Genomic DNA, 22,175 nt, shown 5'->3' on the forward strand with positions numbered 1-22,175 from the left:
CAGATCGGTGCCAGAATGAAGGGGGCATCACCGTCAACCACCGTCCACCTCTTTTTCTAGTACTGCATCATCTAGAGCGATTGGATGATCCGCAGCTGATGTGAGATGGCGGACATCCTGGGCCAAGAGGCCATGGCGTGGACAATCACATATAGGGGAATGAATTTAGGGAAAAAAAATTCCCCAATTCTACATTTGATCAAGGGTATGCCTCAAACCTCTATCGTTTTGCTCAATTCACCCACTTATGAGTCATCGTCGCGTTGGTCTGGAGGTTTTCACAATGCATTGGCTCGCTTTGATTTTTTGTCTTTTGATGGCGATGCGCCTAAGTCCTGGAAGATCAAGTGCGAATCCTATTTCCACATTTTCGAATCTCTCTAGATTTGTGGGTGAATCTAACCACGATGCATTTCATAGGCAGTGCAACGATGTGGCTTTAGACCGCAACATTCGTGCATCAAGTTTCAGAACACTCTGCGCCAATTTCCCTACTTGTGTCTGACAGTTTGCTCGCGCATCACGGGTCTTGGGAACCAATGTTCTTTATCACTAAATTTCTCGATGGTCTCCGCACTGACATTAGAGCGGATGTAATTTTACATCACCCAAAAACACTCGATACTATCGTATCTCTGGCCTATTTGTAGGAGGAAATATTGGAGGCACACCAAGAAGGGATCGCCGCTCTGAAGCTTCCACATGATCACATGGACCTCCTCGTTTAGCGCTGCCTCTTCCATAGCCACCGGGGACCTGAGGACACATCGGTCCATCAGACAGGATAGAAGATTGACGAGGAATGGACGGAGAATGCCGTGAAGGTGCCGATGATCGATTAGCCTCACTGCGTACATACGATAGAGTGTGTGGCCTTTGCTACCGATGCTGGGAAAAGTGGTCTACAGACCACAAATGTATCGCTACTGTTCAGTTACATGTGGTGGAAGAATTGCTGGACTGTCTTGATCCGTATAATCAGCGGGAACCAACAGTAGCAGCTTCGGTAATTGAAGACAACCTAGCTACTGATACATTGATGACACTATCAAAGGAAGCAGTCAGTGGCCAAGAAGCTCCAAAAATAATACGATTGCAAGGCATGTTAAGAGGAGAGATGTGTTGATGTTGGTAGACTCTAGTAGTGTTTCATTAGTGAGCACCTTGCAGATAAATTAGAGGGTGTGGTCATTACTCATCAGTCGGTTCTGTGAAGATTGCATATGGGGGCACATTGCTATGCAACCAATAAATATAGAAGTGTTGCTGGTGGATTCAAGGATACTTGTTTTGCTGTACTCTGAAGGTGCTACCACTGGGTTGCTATGAAGTGATTCTTGGAATGGACTGGCTCGAGTAAAATAGTCCAATGAGTGTGCATTGGGGTGCCAAGACAATTTACTTTGAACACCTGGGCAAGAAGATCACATTACACGGTATCACACCACAGTTATCATATTGCGCCATGATATCAGCAAAGAAATTACGTAGTTGGTCTACTCGGGGCATTGTTCAGACACTAGTCTAGTTGTGCTAGCTGGAGTGTAGACTTACCTGATAAAATCCAGCAACTGATCAACTCCTTTGCCCATTTGTTTGTTGAACCAAATGGTCTTCCTCCTTCCAAACCCTTTGGTCATTTTATTTCACTGGTCCTAGGTGCAAAACCAGTAAATTTGAGACCCTATCATTATAGCCTAGCACAAAAAGATGAAATCAAGAAGTAGGTTGAGGAAATGTTGCAGCAAGGTGTGATTCGACACAGTACAAGCCCTTTTGCTTCGCCAGTGTTACTTGTTCAGGAAAAAGATGGCACATGGCATTTTTGAGTGGATTATTGTCACCTTAATGCAATCATTGTCAAAAATTGCTACCCACTGTCAATCATTGATGAACTACTCAATGAGCTGGCCAGAGCAAGTTGGTTCACCAGTTTGGATATTCGCACTGGATATCATCAGATATGCATGATCTCTGACGATGAACCAAAAATGGCTTTCAAGACCCATTCTGGACATTACAAATTCAGAGTTATGCCTTATGGCCTCACAGGTGCGCCAGTAACTTACCAAAGTGTTATGAATACTATTCTCAGTCCCTTGCTCAGAAAAGGCGTTTTAGTGTTCATTGATGACATCTTAGTCTACACATGTACTTTGGAAGAGCATGTTCATGTGATGCACCAAGTTTTTCAGATTCTGGATGCACACAAATTGAGAATCAAACAATCTAAATGTGCTTTTGCTAGAAGATAGCTCGGCTATTTAGGTCACATTATTAGTGCATCAGGAGTGGCCACTGATTTAAAGAATATAGCAGTTGTGCAAAAGTGGCCCACACCATCTTTAGTTAAGGAAGTTAGAGGATTCCTCGGTCCGGTAGGGTATTATAGAAAATTCGTGCGCAATTTTGGATTATTGAGACGTCCTTTGGCTGATCTATTGAAGAAGAAGGCAATCTTTTGTTGGGCACGTGTGGAAGATGAAGCCTTCAACACTCTCAAGCAAGCCTTAGTACCTGCACCGGTCCTTGCATTGCTGGATTTTGACAAACAGTTTGTTGTCGAGACCGATGCCTTAGAGAGGGGTATATGTGTTGTGCTGACACGACAAGATCACCCCGTGGCTTACCTCAGCAAAGCATTAGGACCTAAGAATTAATAGCTCTCTACCTACAAGAATGCCTCACAATCCTTATGGCAGTACAACATTGGCAAGCTTATCTTCAAAATGCAGAGCTTCTGATATGCACCAATCAAAAAAGTATAATTCATTTGCAAGACCAAAGACTTACGACACCATGGTAGCAAAAAGCAATGACCAAATTACAAGGCTTACAATATCGCATTGTCTACAAGAAGGGTTCAGATAACTCAACAACAAATGCTTTGTCACGTTGCTCAGTAATTATTGTTCCTGAACTGACAGCGATATCGTCCTCAGTGCCAAATTGGATACTAAGATTGTGGAAGACTATAAACACGACACACATACACATCATCTAGTTGTTAAATTAAGCATTGATCTAGCAGTGGTGCCTTCCTTTACACTGACTGAAGGAATTCTTCACTACCAGGGATGCATTTGGGTTGGCTCAAATCTGACAATACAGCAAAACATCCTGACAGCACTACAATTTAGTGCGTTGGGGGGCCATTCAGGTATTCAAGCAACCTATGCTCGCGTTCGCAAACTATTTGCTTGGCTCAGTTTGAAGAGATCAGTCAAATAATTCATGAGTGCTTGCGCCATCTGCCAACAAGGCAAACCAGAACACGTGCGCTACCCTAGTCTTCTTCAGTCGCTCCCAGTACATGAATATGCTTGGCAGGTGGTTTATCTTGACTTCATTGAAGGGCTTCCTTGATCGGCTGGCTATAACAACATTCTGGTAGTTGTTGATAAACTCGTGAGGTATGCCCATTTCATCCCTCTTTCGCATCCTTACATGGTCTGGCAAGTTGCGCAAGTATACCTCAATCATGTGTATAAGCTTCATGGTCTGCCCCAATCCATTATTTTTGATCGCAATCGCATATTCACTAGTGCTTTGTGGAAGGATATGTTTAAATTGGCAGGCACACAATTGAACATGAGCTCCAACAAACACCCACAAACAGATGGGCAGACCGAACGGATCAATCAATGCCTAGAAGCATACCTCTGTTGCTTTGTTCATGCTTGTCCGACAAAATGGCACTCCTGGATCACGCTAACGGAATTCTGGTACAATATGTCCTCTCACACTGCTCTTGGTTGCTCTCCTTTTGAAGCTCTTTATTTCACAATCCTTGCCATTTTAGTATTCTGGATTCATCAGTCTGTGCTATCCTGGATGTGGCCAATTGGGTAAACGAGCGTCGTCTTTGCACTGAAGTTCTAAAACAACACTTGCACAGAGCTTATCAATGCATGAAGCATCAAGAAGATCAAAAGTGGTCAGAACTTTCGTTCGCAAAAGGCGATTGGGTGTACTTGAAGCTACAACTGTACTTGCTAACTTCAATAACATATCGTGCTAACCACAAATTGGCATTTCACTTCTTTGGTCCCTTTCAAGTGGTTCAACATATTGGTGTTGTCGCCTACAAACTGGCTAACAGATTCAAGTTGTCTTCACCCGGTGGTGCATGTTTCGCAATTGTGCAAATCACTACCACTAGCGACGCCACACCAAGACAAGCTATCGAAACCAATACCTGACGGCACACCACTAGCAGAACTGGCAGCCATCCTCGGATGGCGACTACAACGGCATGGCTCGAAGGTGACGGAACAAGCTTTGGTCCAATGGAAGGGACAACCGGCAGATCTGGCAACGTGGGAGTGTATCTCAGAGCTTCAACATCGCCTACACATTTCGACTTGCGGACAAGCCGCATCTGAGGGAAGGGGGAATGTGACGACTACTACAGTGGCGGTTAGCACATCAGGCGGGAAGGGAGCAGATAAAGCAAAAGCCGGGAATGGCACAGAGGCCCAAAGAGCAGAGAAGTGGGCCCAAAAGCCCACGATGCTATACCCATCAGCCACCTGGGCCAAGTGATCAAGCGCAAGAGTTATATGAGGGTGAGACCTCAATGTTGAACGAAGAAACACGACAGCTCTGAACTACCTTCCGTTCTCTTCCTTCTTTCTTCCTTCCCAAGAACCTTCTTCTGCCTGAAACCTGTATTCTTGCAACTGAATTTGTGATGCAATCGAGTGAAACACTATCGTGATTGGGAGGGTTGTGACACATAGTTGTTTACCACTAATCCACTATACATTAAAATTCTACGTGCATGTTCACTCTAGGTCTTCAGCATCCTTGGTTCTGTCACTAAATTCCTCAAGATTTGTACCATCAAACCCTAATCTCTAACATGTCTCAACCCCTGCATGACATGCCACCTTCTGCTAATGCGCTTTTAAACCGCAACCATTTGTGTTTTAGTTGCACAGAAACCATATGCCTGGTTGAACAATAACTAGATACCCATTGGTTTCAACGTATTAGGTCGTAAAAAATTATAGTTATTTGTGGGAACTATACCTCTGGATTTTTCTTAGATGCACGCAAGTGGTTATACGCACTACATCAAAACATCTCATCAATGTCGGTTCAAAATCGTCATCAGCGATAGGTTTTGAACCGACACTGATTACTCGGCACTGATAGTCACTGACTATTAGTGTCGGGTATGGAACCGGCACTGAAAATCACTATCAGTGCCGGTTAATTGCTCCAATAATTTGGTTGATAGTCGGTCTCGATTCAATATTTTTTGGATCGAAAAAAGTTTCAATTTTTTTTCACGACCAGAGGCACCCGACCAGATGCTGCCGACCTGACCACGCCCAATATTTGTAAAGTCACGTGATATTCACTCACATACGGTAACAAAGACTCAAACTCAAGACCTCACAGCCTGTGCTGTACGCATGACCTCTCTAATCATCTGAGCTATCGTCCGTTCGTGAGTATAGTAGCAAAATAAATCCTTTTGACATCTTCTGACCGAACATTTGAATAGCTATTTGTATATCTAAATGATCTTAAATAAAAAAATGATCAACTACAAAGTTGTAGATCTCGTCGAGAGCTACAATTTTCATATAAAGTTTTTTCACATCCGACTTCGTGTGAAAAAGTTATGAATTTTTTAATATAAGCTGTCATCGATAACTGCTGCAACTTTATTATAATTATTTGGGCATTTAAATGACCTCAAATTAAAACGTTTTCAACTATAAAGTTGTAGATCTCATCGAGAGCTATAATTTTTATATAAAGTTTTTCCCCATCCGGCTTCGTGTGAAAAAGTTATGAATTTTTTAAGATAAGCTATGATAATAACAATTATCAGTGCCGGTTCGTGGCTAGAACCGGCACTGATACTGATTATTAGTGCCGGTTCGTGGCTAGAATCGGCACTGATACAGTCACTATTAGTGTTGGTTCGTGGCTGGAACCGACACTGATAGTGACTATAAGTGCCAGTTCTTATCTTCTCAGCTGTTTTTCGCGCGTGAGAGTTTAAGAACCGGCATTGATGCATCTTCAGTGTCGATTACTGTCGAATCGCCACTAATAGGGCGTTATATATGTGGTGTTCTATAGTAGTGACGGGCAATGAGTGGTCTATGTGTACAGGGTTAAATAGTTGTCTTTTTTGGGGGAAAAAAGAAAAAACACTTCCTGTTTTTGCTAGGCTGGCTTGATCGAGCTAGGGTCTTCATCTCCAACATTTGGCTGACTCTAGCTCGAGCTAGAGCCTAGTCAAACGGCACCTTAATCTACAGTTTGACAATATTTCTAGATGTTACGATTTAGTGCTAGCTGAAAATATATTTTTTCTAGAAATAAGCTATTTAACGGATATCAAATTGCTCTTACCTTTTTACCGGTATAATATCTATCATAATGTAACAACTTTTTGGAAGCTGATGTTCTTATTTTCATGGGGGGCTGGGGCAGTTTGGAGACTCTCGATCAGTTGTGTAGTTGCCGCCCTGATGGGTGCTTTTAGGTAGGAAAACAATAGAGGTTGATCAGCAAGCGAGTTCAGCCTTGGCAAGCATCATCTCCTTTTCTCTTTTTCTTTTGTTAGATGTGGTTGGCGATCAAACTAGTTCGATCGGAGTGCAGTCTCACCACCTGAACCTCTATTTTATCTTGGGAGCTTCTGTCAGTCACACGCTATCTGAGACCAACACTTATGCGTTTTGTGATTTCATGCAGCGGCAGCGTCATTTTCAATTAGTTACCTTTTTTTCCTGTGAGGCCTTGAGCAGTATAGGTTGGTTATTAGGAATGGTAGTTGTGAAGTTGCAGCGACCTCACCGGAGAATGTCGATCACTTCGAGCCATGAGGCGATTGGAAGCAAACTGGATAGGATAGGACATTCCATTGTTCGAAGCTGACGCAGACAGCAAGGCCGCTGGCACTTTGTTGATACTGTGATAGGGAGAAATCAAATTAAAATATGATATGATTTATTTGTGATGAGTGATTGATATTGGTATTAATTTGGTTTGATGATTTCTAATTTTTTATGAGCCTTGATGTGCTAATTCTAGTGAACTCGGAGCTTGCGATCTGAACTCGGAACTTCCGGTACCTTGGATGAAGTTCGGTTGTCCCGTGTTCACTATTCTTTTTGGATGTACTTTCAATTATTGATTTTGATTTGGACTAACTAGAGGTAGAGTTAGAGAAATATGTTTGCTTATCTCATGATGTGTAGGTAATAGATGCAACTTGACGGTTGAGGGATGATCGGAACCGAGCGGGGTGCTTGGTGCTGGACGATCAAGAAGACCGGACAGAATCAAGGGTGATCCTAGTTGTACACGTGGAGATCAAGCAAAATATGTAAGATGGATGAAGATGACGTGTTGACAAAGTCAAGCGAAAGGGATGCCGGTGCAAGTGATAAGACGGTCCGAGGGATCGAGAGTGGGAGAGACTTGCCAGCGGTCAAGACCGTAAGACAGAGTACACATGTCAATATCAAGATGCTTTCTTGAGGTCAAGCAAGTGGCAGTGAGGCATGTTTTGAGAAGCGTGCAAGGGTTTCACGGTTTGACCTCAAAACCGTGGAAAGGATGGAAGTGCATGTGGTATCATCGCGAAGCTTGCGTCGAGACGATGCTAAGCCATGAAGGCGCTACGATCGTTCAATAGATGGAGAAAAAAATATACCAAAATACCCTCGATAGTAGGTATGAGTGTACTACAAGAGTGGTATTTTGAGAACAACCTAATAAACTTAGGGGGTCAAGAAACCTAGGCTATAAATAAAGGGGAGGGCTAGTTTAGCCCTTTGAGTCATTCATATGAGAGCTTTGTGTAAGGGTTTTAGAGGAGAGGAAGAGTAGTCCTTAGACTATGTATTAGGTGAGAGCTGTGTGAGGAAAAATCTTTGTAATTCGTCTAAAATAGGGTTGAGCTCTACAAGTAATGAAATTTATATTTACTCTTGTGCTTCTATTCACCTTGTTCTAATTTTTCTCTATTGGTTCCCTTGCAAGTTTTTCTCTTTTCCATTGTGTTTTCGTTTTGGTTATTGAGCTAAAAAAAAAAATTCACATTGAGAAGTTGTTCTTCTTGTTTCTAGAGGCATAAAATTCACATACACATGTATACAAGTGAGTCTTAAATTTCCTTGTCTTTAGATCATCAATTTGGAGAATTTTTTCTACCGGTGATCTTTTCTTTGCTTCGAAGGTTTCTTTTCTCAAGTTGCTATCTTTTATGGTGATGACTTGTGAAATGAGTTTCAATGAAACATAGGGTTTATATACATCCACCAGAGGCATGTGTTTTTTTAGATATTTCTTTAGCAACTTGATTCTCTCCAGTTTTGCTTACGCTATTGGTTTTTGAGGTGCATTGGGTGATAAAAGGAGAAGGTTATCCGTTTCGAAAGAAATTGGTAAGACGCATGTTCACCTCTCCTCTAGTCGTCATTCCTAGTCCTACAATTGATATTAGAGCCGATTTGATCACCTTTGACCATAACCAGCTTTGTGACCCATAGATGATAATAGAGAGAAGTGGAAAGATTCTGCTGTTTGATGGCTATGATTTTTCATACTGGATTGTGCGTATGGAGGCTTATCTTCTAAGCCAAAGGAACTGAATATGGGAAATAGTTGATTCTAACTATGAGATCTCTGCTGCTCGCATGACTCAGGTTCAAATCGAGCAATATGAGGCCAACAACAAAACCAGAAATATTTTTTTCACAAGCCTGAGTCAGAATGAGTTTGACAAGGTTCAGTACCTCTGTACTGCCCGTGAGATTTGGTCCTCTTAGTGTCTTTCGTGAGGGTACCAACCAAATGAAGGCTAGACATCAGAGCACATACAACCAAGAATATCAAATGTTTGTGCAAGGGCCGGTGAATCATTGGATGCTATATTTGCTAGATTTGATAAAATTATTGACAACCTTAGATCCACTGGTGTTTTGCCCTATTGTGACCATGAGAGGGCGATCAAACTTATCTATACTCTTGACCGTAGTATATGGAAAGTTAAGATCTCGAGCGTTGAAGAGTCATCCAATTATGAAACATTGACTTGTGATGAACTCTTCAGCAAGCTCAAGTCCACCGAGATAGCCAAAGCGGCTCGGATAGATCTCAGAAACCCCATGTCTCAAAACATGGCATTGATTTCCAAACCTTGTGATGGAAATCAGGCTAGAGCTAGCTTTTCTTGTTCTAAGACTTCACTGAGTGGATTTGCTTTATCTTCTTTGGTCTCTATCATAGAGGAGCAGGTGAATGTGCTTGATGATGAGGATCTTGCACTTATTGTGAAGAAGTTCACTCTTTTCTACAACAACCACCGAGACCAGAGAAGGGGTGGTTCTCAGGCCTATTTTGAGTGTGATGACACCATCCACTTCAAGGCGGACTGCCCCAAGCTCAAGAAGAGGGAAGACCACAACCACGACCACGACAAGCACAAGAAGTCCAAGAAGCCCTTCTTCAAGAATCGCGACAAGGTGGCCAAGAAGGCAGCCAAGGCAGCTTCAAAGATGTTTGTGGTGACGCTTAGTGATGTCGACACTTTCTCAAGCGAGGAGGAGAGCTCGGAGGAGGAGGAGCAGCCCATGGGACCAAGAAGAAGGCCAAATTCACCGGCCTTTGCTTCATGGTGGACAACAATGACAACAACCCCTAGCTTGATTCTTCTGAGGTAACACCCTCATACGACCAGCTTTCTATTGAGGCTCATACCTTGAATTATGCGCTTGTTAGCTAGGATAGATTGCTTAAGAAAGTTGTTTGTGAGGTTAAGGAACTCAAATCTAGACTAGAGTTCATCTTCTGAGCTTAAGTTGCTTAAGTCTAGGGCCAATGATGTGGAGTGTGATAGTTTCATTGTGGTCATGAGTGAGCTTACCGAGCTTCAAACTTTGTATGCTCAAGTCACCAGTCGGCTTGAGACTGCCGAGAAGAAACTTCTTGATGAGGAGTCTTGACCTACTCTCTTAGGCGCTTGCAAGAATTGTCCTTTGCTCTCAAAGAATGTTCATGTGAAAGACAAGTGTATAAAGGAGCTAGAGTCTATATTGGAGAGCGCTGAGAGTTCTAAGAATATGCAGCCAAACTATTCCACTTGCATCGTCCTAAAGGACAAGCTCAGCTGGGTTAGAGGGCAAGTTGAGAAGCTTATGACCGAGAATGAGTACCTCTTTTCTCTTATGGAGAAGTGCTTAGAAGGCAAGGGCAAAATAGATTTGATCTTGGCTAAGACCAAGATGTGTGCCAATCAGGCGGGTTTAGCCTTGGGATTGAGTTTTAATAGGGTGGCTTACAATGGGGTTGGCAAGACTGTTTTTATCTCACCTACTACCCTAGAAGCTGAGAAGTCCAAATCAATGCCACACCACAACCCTTCAAGGAACCCACTCCACAACCCACAAAGAAAAAAGCCACACCATAACCCAAGAGAACTCCACAACCCAAGATGAGAGCCCCTATGAGAGAGTTTAGAATGACAGGCAATCGAATTCCTGAGAGACACTACTATTGCACCTACTGCTAGAGATAAGGTCACCTTGTTGGGTTTTGCTTTCACCATAGGAGGGATGGGCGGCGTGAGTGGGAGTGGAGTAGTCAGGACATGTACCGTCCCTCTTTTGGTGTACATAAGGCTTTTCCTTGTTCTTACTCATGATCTCGAGCGCTCCTCAGCTTCCTCCTAGAGGTGGTGCCAGGTATGGATCTTACCATGATTCATATTATTTTGGTTCACGTGTAAGAGGTTTTGAGTTGTAGCACTTTGGAGGACCATATTTTCCCTATCGTGTCACTCACCCTTAACGCACTAGTATTGATTTGCATGCACCTGCTTCTACTGCTTCAGGACGGATGACCTAGTACTAGATTCCCAAAAGGTCTTTGTCTAACCCTAGTATTGAGCCATCCACCTATTATTCTTTTCATATGTAAGTGGCAAGCAAAGTCCTGGAGAACAAGTGGCTCATCGACTTCGGTTGTTCGCGCTATATGACCGGAGATTCATCATGGTTCTCCAGCCTCACCCCGATGAAGAGATATAAGTACATCACTTTCGGGGATGATCAGAAAGGAATGGTGAAAGCCAAATGTATGGTAAAGCTGAATGAGAGTTTCACTCTCAAAGATATGGCTTTGGTGGAGCATCTGGGATACAATTTTCTTTCTGTATCTCAGTTGTTGGATGAGGACTTGAAAGTGTATTTCAAATATGATACTTCTCGAGTTCTTATTCTTCGGGTGCTTTGATTTATCGGATTTCTAGAGTTATGAGAGTTTTTAGAGCTGATTTTTCTGAGTCTGTTGGTTCTTCTTGATGCTTTATTGGTCAACCCTTTTCTGAGCTTTGGATGTGGTATAGGAGACTAAAGCACATGAATTTTAATTTGTTTTCTATTTTGAGTGCTCTAGGTTTGATCCGAGAATTACCTAAGCTCAAGTTTGAGAAGAACCTTGTTTGTGCTCATTGTCAGCATAGCAAGATGGTTACTGCGTCTCACCCACCAGCTAATCTGGTGATGACTAAACAATTGGAAGAACTTCTCTATATGGACACTATTGGTCCTTCCCGGGTTTATTCGACGGGTGGAAAGTGGTATGTACTTATCATTATTGATGATTTCTCTCGCTATTCTTGGGCCATTTTTCTTGTGAGCAAGGATGAAGTGTTCTCACACTTTGGGAGCTTGCTTTGAGATTGTTCAAGGAACTCCCTGATGCATTGAAGGCAATTCACACTGATAATGGCCCCGAGTTCAAGAATTATCTCTTTGATGCTTTCTATCTTGAACATGATATTGAGCATCAATTTTTTACCCTACTCATTTCTCAGCAGAATGGCGTGGTTGAGAGGAAGAATCGCACTTTGGTGCAGATGGGTAGGATGATGCTTGATGAGCATAAAACTCCTAGAAAGTTTTGGGCAGAGGCTATTAGCACAGCTTGCTATATCTCTAATTGGATTTTCTTGCACTCGATTTTGAATCTGACTTCTTATGAGTTGCGCTTTGGAAGGAAACCGAAGGTTTCACATTTGAGAGTTTTTGGCTGTCGATGCTTCATCCTAAAGTGTGACAATCTTGACAAGTTCGAGTCGCATTCTTCCGATGGAATTTTCTTAGGGTATTCCCTTCATGGTCATTCTTACAGGGTTTATAATCTTGACACTAACACCATCATGGAATCTTATGATGTGACTTTTAATGAATTAATCATGTGTGCTGGTTTTGCTTTCGAGTATGAAAGTGACAAAGAGATTGGCAAAAGCATCTTCGTAGATGATGGCATTCCAGCTCTCGGTTATGATGAGGATTATCCACTACTTCCTTCCATCACACCTACTCCCGAGCTGGCTCCTGCTTCTTCTACACCAACAGAGGCTCCTGCAGCCTCTACTTCCACTTCAGATGTTTTCGAGCCTACACCAGTGACGGTTGAGGGGGAGGTCATCTCGCAGCACGAAGCCCCTCAACTCATTCAGCGATGACACCCTACACAGATGATGATCGGTGACCTCAATGAAAGAGTAACGAGGTCAAAATCTATTCATCATGCTCATTTCACTCATTCTACTTTTGTTGCTTCTTTTGAGCCCCATGATGTTGGACACACTCTTTCTGATTCAAATTGGATCAATGCAATGCATGAAGAACTAGAAACTTTGAGAGAAGCCAAGTTTAGGTCCTTGAAGAGTCACCCCCTAACATTTATACCATAAGCACCAAATGGGTCTTCAAGAACAAACAAGGGGAGAATGGGTCAGTTGTTACAAACAAAACTAGACTGGTGGCCCTCTGTTTCACTCAAATAGAGGGGATATACTTTGAAGAGACCTTTGCATCAGTAGCTAGGCTAGAAGCTATTAGGATCCTTCTTGCATTTGCGGCATCCCAAGGTTTTAAGTTGTATCAAGAGGATGTCAAAAGTGCTTTCCTAAATGATTTTATAGAAGAAGAGGTCTATGTTAAGAAACCTCTAGATTTCGAGTACCCCAAATACCCACATAGAGTATACAAGCTTCAAAAAGCTTTGTATGAATTTAATCAGGCGCCTAGGACTTGGTATGATAGGCTTAAATCTTTCTTGCTAGAGCATGGGTATGTGATGGGATTTGTGGATAAAACTTATTTACTTTAGGCGTGGCAATGATTTCCTTCTTGTTCAGATATGCCTGGATGATACCATTTTTTGTGGCTCTTCTTATGCACTTGTGACAAAGTTTTTAGATACTATGAGCAGAAAATTTGAAATATCGATGATGGACGAGCTCAACTTCTTCCTTAGGCTACAAAACAAGTAATGCAAGCAAGATACATTCGTCCACCAAATAAATTACACTAAGGATTTGCTGAAGAAGTTTGACATGAGCGATGCAAAGCCCCTAGCGACACCGATGACTACCTTGACCGTGCTTGATCCGAATGAAGATGGTGAGGAGGTAGACCAACGAGAGTATAGGAGAATGATTGGCTTCCTCCTGTACCTGACGGCGACAAGACCCGACATCCTCGTTGTCTGCTTGTGTGCCCGCTTCCAAGCATCACCAAGGACATCTCACAACCAAACAATGAAGCGCATATTGAGGTATCTCAAACACACCTTTCAGTAGGGTCTTTAGTTTTCTGTATCTTCTTCTCTCTCTTCATGGTTTTTCAGATGCGGATTTTGCTGGTTGTAGAATTGATAGGAAGAGTACCTCTGGTACTTGTCATTTCTTATGTACCTCTATTTTGTATTGGTCTTCTTGCAAATATTCTAGGATTGAGTAATCAACTGCTGAAGTTGAATATGTTGTTACCTCTAGTTGTTGTTCTCAGATTTTATAGATGGTCGCTACATTGAGAGATTTTGAGTTAGATTTCAAGAGTGTACCATTTTTGTGTGACAACACTAGTGCCATCAGTTTAGCCAATAACCTAGTCTAACACTCCAGAACCAAACACATAGATGTGAGATTCAACTTCTTGAGAGACCATAATGAGACGAAAGATATTGACTTGAGATACATTGATACCCAACACCAGCTTGTTGATATTTTCACCAAGCCTCTTGATGCAACAAGTGTTTCGCGGATTCGAAACAAACTCCGCTTCGTATGCTCGAATTGCTGTATATTGTAATTGTATCTGTATCGCGGGCGTGCCAGTATAGCGTCGTATACGAAAGAACAAGAGACAACTGTAATTGAAACGCATAACTTTATTCATTCATTACCGAAATCATAAAGTACAGTTTCATATGATTACAATTTCATTCCCTAGTACAAACACACGCGCTATCTGACTAAACTTCCTGCGATTGTGTCCTGGTTCCCGTGGCCTCGTGAAGCCTCCGGTTAATTACATCTGCAGTACCGAACTGCAGAATACCTTCGATTAAGCTGCACTGCTGGTCATCGCGTAAAGGTCATCTCTGAGTCTGCAAGGCTGTAGTTACACGTATCACAGATAAAACAAAGTGAGCGTTAGACAATAAAAGTAGAAGACGGGACAAACAGTCTAGCGTGAGCTTTATGGACTGTTTATACATCCCGGGTCATCATCGGCCACACATGCCTCAGACATGGCAGCCCTTCATCATCGGCCGTAGCCTCAGGTGCTACAAAGAGATAGAGGGAGAGAGAGTCTAGCTACATGTCCGTTGACCAGCTACAACCTGTCGGGAGCCTGGCAAACGACGCATGCCTCAAGGCTCCTATCTACAACCTCTAAACCCAATCTATCCCACAGCAACAGAGCCACAGAGGCAAATACCACACAGGTAAGGGTAACAGCGTCAACCAAAAGGCAGTCGCACTGTCGGGCCTCACGAAGTCATCGGCCATAACACCAGACTCAACTTACTAATCATCACTGGTCTTTTATCATACTATCAATATAAATATTGGCAAACAGACCTCAGATTGCCATAACATCAAATCATAGAATCTGTAATAATAGGGTCAATATAATAGAATCACATCGGCCACAGGTGAAAGGGGGCACAGGAGGCAGCAAAGGGGCTCAGGACAACACAGAGCCTCATCTTTGATGAGTACCAACTGGACAATCACAACATGATGATATCAATACTAATATGCATCAATGAGGCAACAGGCTATCGAAACCAGGGGTAAGAGATCACACAGGCAAGAAGGGCACCTGGGCCACAGGGCCAGCACCACAGCATTAAGCCACTACCAGGCCGCACAAGCGAAAGGAGTGCCTGGCCACAGGATCACCTCATCCTGCGAGCATAAGGAATAAGCACGGTATCACCCAGGAACCAAATCGCCTGTGAGCAAACCGCCACCACTAACGATAAAACCACAACATCGTGTATGTATATACTATCTAGCCCCAGTCCAGAACCTATGGTGCTAGAAGATCACACCAGCGGGCCGGCAACAATAGCACTACCAGCATCAGATCACAGAGAAAGGGGTCACCACCAAAGACAACCACATCAGACTTTCAACACAGCAGGTCTAACATTATCATCCAACCGGCATAACAGCACACGCGCGGCGGCACTCGGTCCCCAGCCGGCAACAAACACAGCGGCACCGACCCCCAGCTGACACGAGAGATCACAGCAATGGTGCAAAAACCGGCCAAAAATGCCATCACAGAACAAGAAGCACAACCCGGCACCACCACGGGCACGGGCATGAATGCCACGGCCGGAATCCACATAACACAAGCATCTCATTGACATCAGCTCAACACCACATCGACCACGGACGCGATGACAGCCGGCCGGGCAAAGAACATAACAACACATCACCAGCCACCACCTGTATGCACAGCACGGCGCTTGGCCGGCAGGCCAAATCCATCAAAGCACAGTGAGAACGGACCTGGGCGCAAAGCGCCGGCTAGCTTCACTTGCAAGCACGCACATGGCACAAACTCTGCCATCACCACCCCCGGCCAAAACACGGCCACATCACCATCATCATCGCCGGCCAAAACACGGCCACAAACTTCACCATCGCCGAACCACAAAGCAAAACAATGGGCTCAATTACAAACACTTGGACAAAAGCACATTCCAAAGTACCTGCGAGCACGGCGCGGCACGGAGGCCGGCGGGCTTGGCCTGTAGCATAGATGGAGGGAGGAGGGAGATAGATCATCGTCGAGACTCACCGGCACTGAAGACGACGGCCATGGCGCTCCAGTCAATCGGACAACGACGGCAAGGGGATGGATGGGACAGCGGCGGTGGTGCTCTCGTGCTCTCTTTCTCCCTCTTTCTCTCTTCTCTTCTCTCTCTCTCTCTCTCTCTCTCTCTCTCTCTCTCTCTCTCTTCTTCACCGGTCTGACCCCCCTCTCGCACCGGGGCACCCCCTCCCACTTTATAGCCGCGGCGGGGCTCCCATCCAGCTGGGGAAATCGGATCGAGTAGTTGGGGGAAGAGATAAGGTTGAGGAGAGGATAAGCATGGGTGGGAAGAGATGAACACGAGGGTGAGCGGCGGCGCGGCTCGGGCACCGGGGTGGCACGGCTCGAGCTCGGCGCGGCCGAGATGCACACGAGGGCCCGGAGACAGAGAGGGAAACGGGAAGAGGAGAGAGGAGAAGCGGGGAGGAGAAGGGCGCGAGGGGAGAAGCGATGTGGAGAGAGCGAGGCGGCGCAGCTCGGGCAAAGAAGAGGAACAGCGTGCGGCTGGGCATCCTAGGGTAGCGGGGCGGACGGGATAACGTGGCTCAGGGTGGGCCGGGCTGGCTCGGTCCGGGAAAAAGAGAAGAGAGCCGGCCGGCCCAAAAGGAGAGAGGCCGGCCGGGCCACTTTCCTCCTCTCTCTCCTTTTTTCTTTTTTTCTTTTTTTTATATGTGAATGAATACGGGGTTAGCAAATCTATGCGATAAAATACCGTCATACAAATGCCCCCCACCAAGTTGAGCTCATGCGAGGAAAAAGAGCGAGGGATCGACTTGGTGCTCATAAACTTGAAGGATTAAACAGCCGCCGAGTATCACCCCGGAGGCTTTCACCGTGTCTGCTTTGCGGAGCCAACCAGCTACGAACAGTTTTTTTTGAGTTGTGGCGGACAGACGCACCACTCCCGAAAGGGAACATCTCAACTTTACTGCGGCCTTGGGAGGCGCCGGCCAATATCGTTGAAAAGGATTCGACCCCGTTGCGACCTTGGGAGGTGCCAGCCTGTGAGGACCTCTTAAGAGAAATTTTATCAACTCTATTGCGACCATGTAACGACCACGGTGCCAGCCAACAGGGTCGAAGGGTTTCGCAGCTCCACATGAACCGCACTGGCACGCTTCACTGCTCCCGATAATCCTTAGTTGTGATGCAACTCAGCACCACTCCAGAGGTGATCCCCGATTCCACTACGACCTTGGGAAGTGTCAGCCAGTGCTACCGAAGGAAAGACTAACTCCACTGCGACCTTGGGAGGTGCCAGCCAGTGAAGGTGTATAAAATGATTGAAAATTCCACTGCGACCTTGGGAGGTGCCAGCCAGTGAAGGTGTATAGAATGATTGAAAATTCCACTGCGACCTTGGGAGGTGCCAACCAGTGAAGGTGTATAAAATGATTAAAAATTCCACTGCGACCTTGGTAGGTGACAGCCAGTGAAGTTGAATACTTCACAAATTCGTCAACACAAAGATGGTGTACTTCTCTGTTTGCTCAAGCTACAATAGCTGTGCAAACACGGTTAAGCGATAAAAAAAGGAAATGCACACTAACAACCCTGTTTGATGCATTCGGTGTTTTAAAATATGAGCTTTTCTTGTGTCATCGAGCTATGAGGTGACCCCAAGATATAGCCACAAGAGACTCTTTCCTCCAGAGGTGATGAAGAGTCATGACAGTTGCATTTAATTGTTCGTCACATCAGTGTACGTGTGAAGAACACATGTCTAGAAGTACTTCTGAAAACGTTGGGGGTTCCCCGAAACTACCTCCTCGGCTAGAGCACGCCGACAATTCTGTACTCCCTGGGGGCTGTATTTGTGAGTAGCATGGATCAAAAATGGGTAGGAAGCAAGCTGTGGCATTGTTGCCTCCATTTTCTGCGAGGATGGTGGACGATGGTCACTCTCCGGCATTCGCGGTCTTCATGCCACATATTGATGGTGGCTTTGCTTGCACATTTATTGGTACTTCTCCTTTATCATTGGGAGGGCTTTAATTTGACGACACCTTCGTTGGGTGTTTTGAAATATAATTGACCTTCATTGGATCTTTGAATTTGCTTGAACTTGAGCTTGATCTTGGGATTGTGAATGCCTTTGAGATTCCACCATCCATGTCTTGTAGTACTAAACCTCGCGGGCAACTTTTGGTGTAACAAGGCCCTTGTTTTGATCACGCCGGGGTGGCAAGAAGCTGCACACATACCCACGACTTGAGTCGGGAAGGTAGCCCTCTCTTGCTCTTTTCCTATAGTCATCCCCGGGTGCACTTATGTTGGGGTGGAAGAGTACGGGGTTAACAACAGCTGGTCGCTTCAGAGGCAGAATGAGTCAGCCTTGACACCCAAGCGTAGACAGAGGAACATGTGTCTTTTGTGCAGTGTGTGTTTATTATCATATCTTAAAGCTGTCATGACACTTCATACATCTCTAGAGATTAATCCTGCAAGTAGCCATACCCTGGGATTACAACTCGGCGACAGGTAGAAAGGCAATGATTATTGTTGGGTGAATCAACACCCTTTATTTTGTAAAAACTTGTACCGAGCCTCGGAGTTCTCCCTCTTCAATGTTGATCCAAGGGGAACGGAGGACGGCTTTAAGCAAAAAACTTTTTAAGAAAGCGACCATTAATAGGGGGCATTGGACGAACGCCATCCTGGTTGATGAGTTGGTAGGCACCTCCGTCGTAGACTTGTTCTACAACATAAGGCCCTTCCCATTTTGGCTCAAATTTGCCTTTGCTTTTGCCGGTGAGTATAATCGGGCGCCTCAAGACAAGTATTAGCTCACCCTTCCTGAATACGCGAGGTTTGACAAGCTTGTCATATACTCGGATCATGTTTTGTTGATAGAATTGTAAATTTTGGAGAGCGTTGAGACGCTCTTCTTCAAGGGCATCCAATTCTTGGAGCTGCAAACGAGCCCTCTCATCTTGCGTGATTTCATTGTGTATGGCAATCCGGAGCGCAGGAAGCTCCAGTTCTAGTGGCAAAACAGCCTCCGTACCGAAGACAAGTGAGTAGGGCGTCGATTGTGTGGGGGTACGGACGGTGACCCGATATGCCCATAATGCTTCGAAGAGACGGTCATGCCAATCCCTCTTGTTTTTTGTGACTGACTTTTTTAGAATACCCACGAGAGTCTTATTGAATGCTTCAGCCAATCCATTAGCCTGAGGGTAGTACCCCGTGGAGTAGTTCCACTGAATCTTGTATTTTTCAGCAAACTTATAGATCTTACTTGACTTGAAAGACAATCCATTATCAGAGGTGATGCGATGAGGAACTCCGAAACGGTATATGATATTACGCTCGAGGAAGTTGATGACGTTGTCGGATTTCACCTCCCTCAAAGGGACTGCTTCCGCCCACCTGGAGAAATAATCGGTGGCGGCGAGAATGAATTGTTGCCCTTTAGAAGAGGGTGGCTCGATTTTGCCAATTATGTCAATACCCCAGGCGTCGAAGGGCCAGGAGGGTACAGTGGGGTGCAATGGAACCGGGGGACGATGTTTGAAGTCCCTGTGTATCTGGCAGTCATAACAAGACCGTGCCACTTGGATGCAGTTGGTCATCATACCGGGCCAATAACCTCCTGCCAGCTTCAGGCTATGGTACATCTTTGGCCCGCTTTGATGACCACCACAAATTCCCGCGTGTACTTCTTTTAGGGATTTATCAGCTTCACTTCGTGATAAGCATCGAAGTGGTATCTCATGCCCATAGGATCGTCGATATAGGACTCCCGCTTTGTATATGTATGAGGGGAGTCGTCGTTGCAATTGGCGTCTTGCGACGGGGTCCCTTGGCAGACCACCGTGCTTGAAATAATCCAAGAAAGGCTTACGCCAATCCTGTTCATCACCTTTAGTATCTACCACGGCATTCACTTCGCGGTCTTCAGGAACGATCTCAAGTACGACTGGTAGAAGCCATCTCTCCTCAACTTTTACTTCTGCCTGCCCATCAGGCAGCACGAGGGCTGCAGCTAGCTTTGCAAGAGCATCTGCTGAAGCGTTCTTGCTTCGAGGGATGTGTCCGATATGTATGAGCTCGAATTTCTCCATAAGCTTGTGAGTAGCTTCCCAATATGGGACCAACTCAGGTTTGCGCACTTCATAGACTCTGTTAACCTGTCTCACAATGAGTTGTGAGTTTCCGTATGCATAAAGAATGCGTATATCCATAGAGAGTGCAAGGAGCAGCCCGAAGATGAGGGCTTCGTACTCAGCTTCATTATTGGAGCATTCTTCCTTAAGCAAGGAAAATGAATGGTATAGTGTTTCTCCTTTGGGGCTCTTAAACACTATCCCTGCACCGGCTCTCCTACGAGGAGTCCCATCAGGGTCAGACTCCATACGTGACGCGCCATCGAAATAAAGTTCCCACGGAGTTTCCGTGTCAACCGTGAACACCTCTTCATCGGGCAATTCTGTGACTAAGGGCGAATCATCCGGAACGGGATGCGCTGCTAGGAAGTCAGCTAATGCTTGCCCTTTGACGGATTTCTGAGGAACGTATGCGATGTCGTATTCCATCATTAACAACGCCCATTTTCCGACCCTACCTATGAGAGCGGGCTGACTAAGGATGTATTTCACAGGGTACGCTCTTGCAATAAGCTGGACCTCATGTGCTAGCAAGTAGTGTCGCAGTTTCTTGAGCGCAAAGATTAACGCTAAGCAAAGCTTTTCAATGGGGGAGTAGTTGCGTTTAGCTCCCGCCATAGTCCTGCTGAGATAATAGCATGCGACTTCCTTTCCTTCATCGTTAATCTGCCCAAGAAGGGCTCCGACGGAAGCTTGTTGTGCTGCGATATACAATATGAGGGGCCGCCCTTTGATGGGGGCTATCAGCACAAGTGGATGAAGCAGATATTGCTTGATACTGTTAAAGGCGTTTTGACATTGCTCGTCCCAAATGAACGGTGCACCTTTCTTCATGAGCTTGGACAAGGGTTGGATTCGCCCCGACAAATTAGAAATAAAGCGTCTGATATATGCTAGCTTTCCCTGTAAAGACTTAAGCTCTCTCAAATTTTCTGGTGGAGGCATCTTAAGGATTGCCTTTATCTTCTTCGGCTCAATCTCAATGCCTCGGTAACGCACAATAAAGCCTAGAAAGACGCCGGACTGCACAGCGAAGGCACACTTGAGCGGGTTCATCTTGAGTTGGTACTTGCGCAGTCTCTCGAATACGACGCGCAAATCTTCTTGATGATGCTTACGCTCTCGAGTTTTGACCACCAAGTCGTCGATGTAGCATTCTACGGACTGGTGGATAAGGTCATCAAAGATGACCGTCATAGCGCGCTGGTATGTGGCGCCTGCATTTTTCAAACCAAAGGGCATTACGGTATAATAAAAATTACCCTTCGGGGTACGAAATGCTGTGTCGATGGCATCGTGTGGGTCCATCTTGATCTGGTTATAACCGGAGAACCCATCCATGAAAGAGAGGGCTCCAAAGCCTGTAGTAGAATCGATCACTAACTCGGTGATCGGAATAGGAAAGTCGCCTTTCGGGCAAGTACGATTTAAGTCACGGAAGTCTACACAGACCCGAACTTGCCCGTTCTTCTTCATTACCGGAACGATATTAGCGAGCCATCGAGGATATTGCACCTCTTTGATGAATCCCGCTTTAATCAACTTATCAACTTCGGCAATGATGTCATCTTGTAATTCCGGGCGGAAACGCCCCGGATGCTGTTTAATAGGACGAAATTGCGGGTCTATCGCTAATTTATGAGTAACAATACTTGGGTCAGGACCCGGCATTTCTTTATACGACCATGCGAAACAGTCTCGATATTTTATTAAAAATCGTTTATAATCTTCACGCTCTTCGAGTGAGAGCGTAGCGCTTACAAAAGTGGGGCGAGGATCATCCTCACTCCCGAGATTAATCTCTACAAGCTCATCTACAGTTTGTTGCCCACCGTCTTCCAACTGGTAAGGAGCCGGGGCAGCATTGAGGATTTCTCCATGATGAACTGGCGTTGCTTCATGC

The sequence above is a fragment of the Phragmites australis genome, chromosome 4 (assembly GCF_958298935.1).
Source record: "Phragmites australis chromosome 4, lpPhrAust1.1, whole genome shotgun sequence".
Classification (NCBI taxonomy): Eukaryota; Viridiplantae; Streptophyta; class Magnoliopsida; order Poales; family Poaceae; genus Phragmites; species Phragmites australis.